At 47.2% G+C, this 12,006-nt stretch overlaps 1 protein-coding gene across 6 annotated transcripts in view; it reads right to left on the bottom strand.

Annotated features, from left to right (window-relative positions):
• bnc2 (basonuclin 2) overlaps positions 1 to 12,006 on the bottom strand; it is a 165,338-nt gene that overhangs the window by 67,959 nt on the left and 85,373 nt on the right. The gene's annotated exons all lie outside the window — the stretch shown is intronic.

The following is a 12,006-nucleotide window of genomic DNA, read 5'->3' as shown; positions in this document are numbered from 1 at the left end:
TTCACTTGTAAGCCCTCAAAGAAACTTCTCTCTTTTTACTATGAGGTGCAATTTTCCTGATGTCACGTCATAGCCGAGGTGTTATTAGATAACGCTGAATAACATCTAAATGGTTTCACATAATTTATCACGATTCGTTTCTCTCTCCCAGGCTATGGGGCCGTGCTGAAGCTCCATTGTGGCAGAGAGTCAGAATCTGGTCCAAATCCAATATAAGGGGAATTACTTCCCAAATTCCTTCATACGATGTAACCTGCGCATAACCCCCCCCCTTCCAGCTTGAATCCATTTGAAGCTTGGTTCTGGGATTGGAGAGTGGGACTATGGATTGGCATGTGCAGCACTGATGTTAGGCCCTTGATGTAAAGACCTACCTACTTTACTGTAGTCCGCTCTGAGGTGCTCTGGGAAAAGTGACAGGGAGAATTCTCACACTTACATACAACAGTATACATTCTGGATACATTCTGGATCAATATTCATCCGTATTATATAGGTTATAAGGGGAAGGAATTGGTCTGGAATTACAGTGATACAACGAACAGGGTCGGTGTGTCATATCGAACTTCGTTCAGGTGTGAAGAGCTTCTGCTAACAGCACATACAGTATCAATGGAGAGTACGGTGTCTAGTACTAATGAGGTCTCCTCCATCACACGAGTCCTCCAGCCTCAAGTCACATCCCTCTATCTCTGACCCTGTCTGAGGAGCGTGTGAAAGCGAAAAGGAATGAAACCATAAGACCATGGGCACTGGGGCAGCTGGCGGGGACACATATTGTGTGTGTAGAAATCACCTTGATTCAGTGCACCGGCCCCTTTGATGTTGCCTGGAGCTGAACAACTCCTCACTCTGAGCCAACCCTAAGCCTTAAAACTCAAATCCAGCCTGACGTCCCCCACCCCCCTCCTGAAAATCATAACCATATGACAGAGAAGAAATTCCTCCACCTTAGGAATTGCTTCGCCCCGTCCATCTCGCTCTCCGACCGAGACATCAGGCCAGAGATAACAGAAAACAGGTTACGAGACGATGGGAGGTGATGGAGGGAGGAGGAAGAGAGGAGGAGGAGGAGGAGGGAGGAGGAGGGAGGAGGAGGAGGAGGGAGGAGGGAGGAGGAGAGGTGGGTTAAGAAGATCACGTCCTGAAAAATTGCATGCAGCGTGACTACCTAAAATGGAAGTTTCTCAGGCAAGGGATGGAGGGATGGAAGATAGGATGACCTTCCAGTTGACAGAGTGAGAGACAGAGAGAAGGAGAGGGGGAGGAAAAAATCGAGTCAAATATGAAATCTGACTCAAATTAGAAAAACATTCCTGTTCTATCACAGTTGAGAGCCTCAGCCAGACCCTGCAGGAACAACCTGTACATGTACTGGTTATCTGACACACGTACTGGTTATCTGACACACGTACTGGTTATCTGACACACGTACTGGTTATCTGACACACGTACTGGTTATCTGACACACGTACTGGTTATCTGACACACGTACTGGTTATCTGACACACGTACTGGTTGTCTGACACACGTACTGGGTATCTGCCACACGTACTGGTTATCTGACACACGTACTGGGTATCTGACACACATACTGGTTATCTAACACACGTACTGGGTATCTGATCTACATACTGGGTATCTGATCTACATACTGGGTATCTGACACACGTACTGGTTATGTGACACACGTACTGGTTATCTGACACACGTACTGGGTATCTGACACATACTGGTTATCTGACACACGTCCTGGGTATCTGACACACGTACTGGGTATCTGACACACGTACTGGTTATCTGACACACGTACTGGTTATCTGACACACGTACTGGTTATCTGACACACGTACTGGTTCTGATCTGATCTGACACACGTACTGGTTATCTGACACACGTACTGGTTATCTGACACACGTCTGACACACGTACTGGGTATCTGACACACGTACTGGGTATCTGACACACGTACACACGTATCTGGTACTGGTATCTGATCTACACTGACACACGTACTGGTTATCTGATCTACATACTGGGTATCTGACACACGTTATCTGGTTATCTACGTACTGGGTATCTGACACACGTACTGGTTATCTGATCTACATACTGGGTATCTGACACACGTACTGGTTATGTGACACACGTACTGGTTATCTGACACACGTACTGGTTATCTGACACACGTACTGGGTATCTGACACACGTACTGGTTATCTGACACACTGTACTGGGTATCTGATCTACGTACTGGGTATCTGACACACGTACTGGTTATCTGATCTACATACTGGGTATCTGACACACGTACTGGTTATGTGACACACGTACTGGTTATCTGACACACGTACTGGGTATCTGACACACGTACTGGTTATCTGACACACGTACTGGGTATCTGATCTACGTACTGGGTATCTGACACACGTACTGGTTATCTGATCTACATACTGGGTATCTGACACACGTACTGGTTATCTGACACACGTACTGGGTATCTGATCTACATACTGGTTATCTGATCTACGTACTGGGTATCTGACACACATACTGGTTATGTGACACACGTACTGGTTATCTGACACACGTACTGGTTATGTGACACACGTACTGGTTATGTGACACACGTACTGGTTATCTGACACACGTCCTGGGTATCTTACACACGTCCTGGGTATCTGACACACGTAGTGGTTATCTGACACACGTAGTGGTTATCTGACACACGTAGTGGTTATCTGACACACGTAGTGGTTATCTGACACACGTACTGGGTATCTGACACACGTACTGGGTATCTGACACACGTACTGGGTATCTGACACACGTACTGGTTATCTGACACACGTACTGGGTATCTGATCTACATACTGGGTATCTGACACACGTACTGGTTGTCTGACACACGTACTGGTTGTCTGACACACGTACTGGTTATCTGATACACGTACTGGGTATCTGACACACGTACTGGGTATCTGATCTACATACTGGGTATCTGACACACGTACTGGTTATCTGACACATGGTTCTAGGGGATACCATACAATTACGACTTCATCCATGTAATAACCACTTTCATACATGTAATTACATTATAATAACAACAAAATAGTCCCCTTTATGAAAATCGGTGTGTTTGAGTGTGTTTGGTAGCCAGTGTGGGTGAGGGTGTGTTTGAGTGTGTTTGGTAGCCATTGTGGGTGAGGGTGTGTTTGGTAGCCAGTGTGGGTGAGTGTTTGAGTGCAGTTTGTGCCAGTGTGGGTGGTGTGTTTGAGTGTGTTTGGTAGCCAGTGTGGGTGAGGGTGTGTTTGAGTGTGTTTGGTAGCCAGTGTGGGTGAGGGTGTGTTTGAGTGCGTTTGGTAGCCAGTGTGGGTGAGGGTGTGTGGTTATCTGACACACGTATAGTCCCCTTTATGAAAATCGGTGTGTTTGTTGTGGGTGAGTGTGTTTGGTAGCCAGTGTGGGTGAGGGTGTGTTTGAGTGTGTTTGGTAGCCAGTGTGGGTGAGGGTGTGTTTGAGTGTGTTTGGTAGCCAGTGTGGGTGAGGGTGTGTTTGAGTGTGTTTGAGGGTGTGTTTGAGTGTTTTGGTAGCCAGTGTGGGTGAGGGTGTGTTTGAGTGTGTTTGGTAGCCAGTGTGGGTGAGGGTGTGTTTGAGTGCGTTTGGTAGCCAGTGTGAGGGTGTGTTTGAGGGTGTGTTTGAGTGTGTTTGGTAGCCAGTGTGGGTGAGGGTGTGTTTGAGTGCGTTTGGTAGCCAGTGTGGGTGAGGGTGTGTTTGAGTGCGTTTGGTAGCCAGTGTGGGTGAGGGTGTGTTTGAGTGCATTTGGTAGCCAGTGTGGGTGAGGGTGTGTTTGAGTGTGTTTGGTAGCCAGTGTGGGTGAGGGTGTGTTTGAGTGTTTGGTAGCCAGTGTGGGTGAGGGTGTGTTTGAGTGCGTTTGGTAGCCAGTGTGGGTGAGGGTGGTTTGAGTGCGTTTGGTAGCCAGTGTGGGTGAGGGTGTGTTTGAGTGTGTTTGGTAGCCAGTGTGGGTGAGGGTGTGTTTGAGTGTGTTTGGTAGCCAGTGTGGGTGAAGGTGTGTTTATGAGTCTGTATTTGTTATTGTGTGTGTTTGGTCTGCGTGTGGTGGCTGGCCCTGGCTCCCTGTTCATTCCTCTCTCTCTCCTCCTTGTTAATCGCATCAGCTGGTTTAGCCAGAGGACATCCTTCATTAAATAAATCAGGAAGTAGCATATTGGGTAGTCTGGCCCCTGCTTTGCGCCACGGGTTTTACCCCTCTAACAAATTCCTTTGCTGCGCCCAGATGTCAGGTATTTGAATAAAACGGCCTCATTGTACCTCCCCTCCCCTTACCCCTGTGTCCCTGAGAGATGGAGCGAGGAAAAATATAGAAGGAGGACGAGGGAGGAGTGTTTGGGAGCGTATTGGAGGTGTGTGTGTTTGTGTGCAGTGTAGTGTGTGTGTTAGCGGTTCCATCTGGGTCTCCTGGAAGCGCGGTGGAGTCAGGAAAACCACATCTCATAAAAGGGGGAGGAAGCCCAATGTTCTACAAGGACAGAACATTACAGAGAATGTCGCTCAGGAAAAACCTGGGCTTGGGCCCACATGTTGGCTGGCTGACTAGGCCTTCTCTCTCTCCCTTCTCTTTTCCTCTCTCTCTCTCTCTCTCTCTCTCTCAATATTTCTCTCTCTTAATAGGCAAAGGAACATCGAGAGAGAGAGACATCGAGAGAAAGAGGGAGAGAGAGAGACAGAGAGAGACAGAGAGACACACAGAGAGAGAGAGAGAGAGAGAGACACAGAGAGAGAGACAGAGAGAGAGAGAGAGAGAGAGAGAGAGAGAGAGAGAGAGAGAGAGAGAGAGAGAGAGAGAGACAGAGAGAGAGAGAGAGAGAGAGAGAGAGAGAGGAGAGGGCCAGACTGATAGGAATTCCATCTGTCGGGATGGAGCGGAGCGGTGACAGGCGGAGAGAGAACGAAAGGCATCTGGTCTCCATTGGTGCTGGGGGGTGCGGGCCAACTAACAGGGCCTGCTCTGGAACCATATGAGGGAGAGATGGATGGAGAGGCTGAGGGGTTGAGCCAAGGACCTGGCAAAGGGGGGACAGGGAGAGGAAAGAGAGAGCGAGAGGGAGAGAGAGATAGAAAGGGAGATAGGGCCCCCGACGACTGGCAGTCGTGATTTTTCACACATTGCTTTGGATTGGGCTTGGATGGGGGGGTGTATGGGAGGTTTGGCATGTATGTAGCCAGGGTGTGGGGGGAGCCGAGTTAATCACAGTTTCTGAGGAGAGGAGTTGAGAGGAGTTGTCCTCAAAAGCCTAGCGTGTGTGTGTGTATGTTGTGTGTGTGGTTCATGTGGATGTTTGCTGATAAGTCTTTGGGTTGAGATCAGAACAAAAGAGAGGAGAACAGAGGTGTGATGATCAGTCAGCGGTGTCAGGGGAGACAGACCTACTATACAGCCAGCAGAGTTCACAGCCAGATACACTGAGGTAGCCATGAGGAGCTCTCTGAGGAACACACGCATATGTTCATAAGGGAAACAGATCTTCTATATGTTGCGATGAATATGTTCAGTAGGGATTACCATGATGACTAAATGTACCCAAATAAATACTGGATGATACAAGCAGAATGAGATTGTTGTGACAAATGCCATCACAGTAGTGATGGAATGTTATCATATTGTATATTGAATGAATGAGAGAAACATGATCTGGTACATGTCTGGCTAGGAGATGTGATCTGGTACATGTCTGGCTAGGGGATGTGATCTGGTACACGTCTGGCTAGGGGATGTGATCTGGTACACGTCTGGCTAGGGGATGTGATCTGGTACACGTCTGGCTAGGGGATGTGATCTGGTACACGTCTGGCTAGGGGATGTGATCTGGTACATGTCTGGCTAGGGGATGTGATCTGGTACACGTCTGGCTAGGGGTCCATACTGATGATGACATGTAATGGTGAGAATAACCACCGATAAAAGCAACAGGAAAATGAAAAGGTCAGCAAGACAATACAGACAGTTTCCACTAAACAACCATTTTGTTTCTTTTATTTTCTGAAAATCTAGCACTAGCAAGAGAAGTGTGGGTTTGGGTCTGTAATGATCCCGCTGGGTTTTTCAGTACAATTTCCTAATGGAATATTTTACTGCACAACAGCCGTGGAGTGGCAAGGACCACTGCGAAGGTCATTAAAGCACTTTTTGAAATTAAAACAGTTCAAAATGAGATCACGGGGAGCAATTGTATCCCTACGGTGGCTATAAGAATGTGTTTACTGAGAGGAGAAGTACAGTGCGTTAGGCCTCATTAGCTTATTGCTATAGATGCAATGTGTGTGTGTGTTCACGTGTGTGCATTGTTAACTATGCTATTGTTAAGAGTGAATCAGCTGTAGTGGTTATAGCGATATATAATTCTGTTTGCTAATGGTTCATAATTGCTGATTGTGTGTGTGTGTGCATGCGTGCGTGCGTGTGTGTGTCTGTGCGCGCATGTGTGTGTGTGTGTCTAACTGTAATGTGAAGATCAGATCATGCAAAGGTCCTTAGGAGAGAGAGAGAGAGAGAGAGAGAGGAAGAGGGAGGGAGAGGAATAGAGAGGAGGTAGAGGGAGGGAGAGGAAGAGGAAGAGGGAGGGAGAGGAAGAGGGAGGGAGAGGAAGAGGAAGAGAGAGAAGGAGGTAGAGGGAGAGAGAGAAGGAGGGAGAGAAAGAAAAAAACAATCATTCATTTTAATGGTTATTGATGTTATTTATAATTCCCCTCACTTCGCAAATCACAATTCCAACCACTTGACGACCTATTGAGCTTTTTATGCTATCGATTCATTTCCTCCTGCTTAAACAGTCTATTACAATGGTAAATTGCGAAGTGTACGCATATTTAGTCACGCCTCAACAATATATTTACCCTTCTTATGCTGTACGTGACCTAGCATAATGCATTGAGATGGAGAGTAGAATTTGTCTTTGCTGCTGGGATAATTAATTAATATCTCATAGAATCATAATTGTAGGATTACAAAAGAAGGAAATTGAATGATGGGAAAAATCGAATTATGACAAATGTGCAAATATTCTTACTGATGAGGAAAACAATGATGATAATTATGATAGTACTGATGTTGATAATCATGACAATAACCATGATAACGGTCATGTTTACTCTACAAAATAAAGTGACAGGAGGTTGATTATCTTGGTGTCTGGAAGGCATGTCGTGGTGTATCAGCTCAGTAATCTGTGTGCTGGGAAGGAGAGGTGCGTGGCGTTGATAAACAACCTAAATTGAGAAGGCAGAACCAGATGAACCTATGTGATGCACCACTCGAATCCTGCTCTGAGCTTTACAAAACAGTTGTATGGACACACACACACCCGTACTATGAAACACACACACATAACTAGGTATGTAGGGACAGACACACACACATATGCTCAAACACTAAAGTACACACAAGTTAGCTACACCTGGTTTCTGGTAACACAGTGTTAAGTTAAGGGCAAAGCCTTCACCTTTATGTTGCAGCATTCCAACCCAAACAGATGAACAGAGAGGGGAGATAGAATGAGAGAAAATAACAGAGAAAGTGGAGAAAAACCCTCACTCTCTTCACGGTCCTGAGATCACAGCAGTGCGGGTGCTGACAAAGGACTGTGTGTGTCGTCTCTGTGCCTGCGGGTGTGTTCCTGTGTGTGTGTGAGTGACAGGCGGCAGGGCCCAATCGGCCGGGGAGCGGGGCGGACAGTGATTACGGGTGACAGTGGTGTTACCGTGGAGACAGGTGAACGCTGGAGAGTGGAGGGATGGAGAGAACATTATTCATATATTCAGAAGACTGGCTGGGACTTTCAACATGTTGTATCCCCTGCAGTCAGACATTACACGGTGCCACTGGCACTGGATCCACACACACACACACACACACACACACACACGAGAGAATAGAGAGAGAGAGAGAGAGAGAATAGAGAGAGAGAGGGAAGAGAGAGAGAAGAGAGAGAGAGAGAGAGAGAGAGAGAGAGAGAGAGAGAGAGAGAGAGAGAGAGAGAGAGAGAGAGAGAGAGAGACAGGAGAGAGAGAGACAGGAGAGAGAGAGAGACAGGAGAGAGAGAGAGAGACAGGAGAGAGAGAGAGAGAGAGAGAGGAGGGATAGAGAGAGACAGGAGAGAGAGACAGGAGGGATAGAGAGAGAGACAGGAGGGAGAGAGAGAGAGAGACAGGAGGGATAGAGAGAGAGACAGGAGGGAGAGAGAGAGAGCTGACACAACATACTGTAACTTAGACACGGGCAGACGATCAGAGAGAAACGGTGTGTTTGTACCTGTCTGTGTGACTGTGAATTAATACATGGTGGGTGTGTTCCTGTCTGTGTGGGTGTGTTCCTGTCTGTGTGGGTGTGTTCCTGTCTGTGTGGGTGTGTTCCTGTCTGTGTGGGTGTGTTCCTGTCTGTGTGGGTGTGTTCCTGTCTGTGTGGGTGTGTTCCTGTCTGTGTGGGTGTGTTCCTGTCTGTGTGGGTGTGTTCCTGTCTGTGTGGGTGTGAAATAATACATGGTGTGAGTGTGAGGCATCAGAGGGCCTGAGGTGTATTCTGTCAGCTCAGTGTCTTGGGCTCTATGGTGCAGCACTGACACACACACTTACGCACACAACACCCTGCTGCACACACTGGTCATGATAACACACACACTGGTCATGACAACACACACACTGGTCATGACAACACACACACTGGTCATGACAACACACACACTGGTCATGACAACACACACACTGGTCAGGACAACACAACACACTGGTCAGGACAACACAACACACTGGTCATAACAACACACACACTGGTCAGACAACACACACACTGGTCAGGACAACACAACACACTGGTCAGGACAACACAACACACTGGTCAGGACAACACAACACACTGGTCATAACAACACACACACTGGTCAGGACAACACACACACTGGTCAGGACAACACACACTGGTCACAACACACACACTGGTCAGGACAACACACACACTGGTCAGGACAACACACACTGGTCAGGACAACACACACTGGTCAGGACAACACACACACTGGTCAGGACAACACAACACACTGGTCAGACAACACAACACACTGGTCAGGACAACACAACACACTGGTCAGGACAACACAACACACTGGTCAGGACAACACACACACTGGTCAGGACAACACAACACACTGGTCAGGACAACACACACACTGGTCAGGACAACACAACACACTGGTCAGGACAACACAACACACTGGTCAGGACAACACAACACACTGGTCAGGACAACACAACACACTGGTCAGGACAACACAACACACTGGTCAGGACAACACAACACACTGGTCAGGACAACACAACACACTGGTCAGGACAACACAACACACTGGTCAGGACAACACAACACACTGGTCAGGACAACACAACACACTGGTCAGGACAACACAACACACTGGTCAGGACAACACAACACACTGGTCAGGACAACACAACACACTGGTCAGGACAACACAACACACTGGTCAGGACAACACAACACACTGGTCAGGACAACACAACACACTGGTCAGGACAACACAACACACTGGTCATGACAACACAACACACTGGTCAGGACAACACAACACACTGGTCATGACAACACACATGCTGCTTCCCTTCTCCCAAAGCCTGTCTTTTCTAAATGAAAGAGGGGATAAATAACTTTAAACAGGCCAAAAGAGTCAAATAAAAGTGGGAAAGAGATGGAGGGAGGAGAGATGTTGTGTGAGAGGTAAGGGGGGGTTTATTAGTTGGATTGTACCGTGTGCGCGTTGACGATTTCCTGACGTGTGTGTAGGGTTTGTCACTCAGAGCCATTCTCTGACGGACGGACGCACGCACGCACTCTCACACACACACACACACACACACGCACGTACAACAGATCATAATCTGGGTGTTGACTTCAGTGTCGTGGGAGTGAAAGGAGGATGATTGAGTGAAAAGCCAGAGAGAGAGAGAGAACATGGATGGGGTTTTCTATCCTATGATCAGATGTCAAGGATCATGTCATTTACTTCACAGGACAATAAAGGCAGAAAAAGGTTCTGAGTATTGACATGTCTGTATCAATCAACTGACTGAAATGATCAAAACCCTGAATGAAATGTAACATCAAATGTCCTTCTCAATTCAATGGGTTCACACACTGATAATCTCTTTCATATTCATAGTGTATTTCATTCTATTACATCATTAGCTAAATACAGGAAGACATGTTTTTAAATCACATCAATATCTCCCATAACTCTCCTCCCTTGGATCTACCATGGAGCATTGTAGAGAGAATAAACCCACCACAGACATAATGTGGCTGCCCTGAGAGAGAGAGAGAGAGAGAGAGAATAAACCCACCACAGACATAACGTGGCTGAGAGAGAGAGAGAAATAAACCCACCACAGACATAACGTGGCTGCCCTGAGAGAGAGAGAGAGAGAATAAACCCACCACAGACATAACGTGGCTGCCCTGAGAGAGAGAGAGAGAGAGAGAGAGAGAGAATAAACCCACCACAGACATAACGTGGCTGCCCTGAGAGAGAGAGAGAGAGAGAGAGACATAACGTGGCTGCCCTGAGAGAGAGAGAGAGAGAGAATAAACCCACCACAGACATAACGTGGCTGCCCTGAGAGAGAGAGAGAGAGAGAGAATAAACCCACCACAGACATAACGTGGCTGCCCTGAGAGAGAGAGAGAGAGAGAGAATAAACCCACCACAGACATAACGTGGCTGCCCTGAGAGAGAGATAAACCCACCACAGACATAACGTGGCTGCCCTGAGAGAGAGAATAAACACACCACAGACATAACGTGGCTGCCCTGAGAGAGAGAATAAACACACCACAGACATAACGTGGCTGCCCTGAGAGAGAGAGAGAGACAGACACAGACAGACAGACAGACAGACAGACAGACAGACAGACAGACAGACAGACAGACAGACAGACAGACAGACAGACAGACAGACAGACTGACCTGAGAGAGACAGAATAAACACACCACAGACATAACGTGGCTGCCCTGAGAGAGAGAATAAACACACCACAGACATAACGTGGCTGCCCTGAGAGACAGAGAGAGAGAGAGAGACAGACAGACAGAGAGAGAGAGAGAATAAACACACCACAGACATAACGTGGCTGCCCTGAGGCTGGGAGATGATTGAATTTCATAGCTACTTACAGGCTAATAGGCTACAACGACTGCTCACTGTCCTTAAGTGACTGACAATTTGGGCTGCGGAGCGAAACCTTTGAAGGCCTTTTTGAAGAGATCTGGAGGGGGGGTTAGTGACTAGTCTGGGCTGGGCGGTTTGAACAACGATAGTTAGATAGACAGTCTATTAGAACCAGCTGATCCAACCACACTGAGTTGGAACGTTTGGACAGCCAATGGTGAGGTCTTTCTCACAGTCTAAGACTATACGGGTTGGACGAGGATTGGAAGACGAATATGTTATTTTTTGTCAGAGTGCAAAATAATTGAAAATTAAATTATATCAAAAGAAAAAAGATAGATAACACAATGATTTGATGGATTTTTTAAACAACGCAAAATCAAATCTCCTGGGTATATTGAGTCTAATAAATCCAGCAACTCAACCTAAAGCCTGTAAGAATGCATGGATCTGTTTGTTTGTGTGTGTGTGTATCTCCATTGTGTGTGTATTGTTCTGTGTGTGTGTCTGTGTGTTCGACAAGTCTGCGAGCAGTTTACTCACAGAAGCTGTTTCCACATACAAGGCCTCAAAACTGCCCTCTCCTCCCTCCATCTCCCCTTTCTCTCCAGCCATGCTGTTCCACTTACCCACACTCCTTTGTGGAACACAAGCCCCAGCCACGGTACCTTGTCTGCCTCGCCGCCACAACGCTGCTATTGGCTTTGGACAACACACACACCACCGAACACCCTAACCACAAGCACATGTTCC

The sequence above is a fragment of the Oncorhynchus tshawytscha genome, unplaced genomic scaffold (assembly GCF_018296145.1).
Source record: "Oncorhynchus tshawytscha isolate Ot180627B unplaced genomic scaffold, Otsh_v2.0 Un_contig_5990_pilon_pilon, whole genome shotgun sequence".
In the NCBI taxonomy this organism is placed as follows: Eukaryota; Metazoa; Chordata; class Actinopteri; order Salmoniformes; family Salmonidae; genus Oncorhynchus; species Oncorhynchus tshawytscha.
The sequence above is the reverse complement of the archived record's forward strand: the minus strand, read 5'-3'. Positions and strand labels throughout refer to the sequence as shown.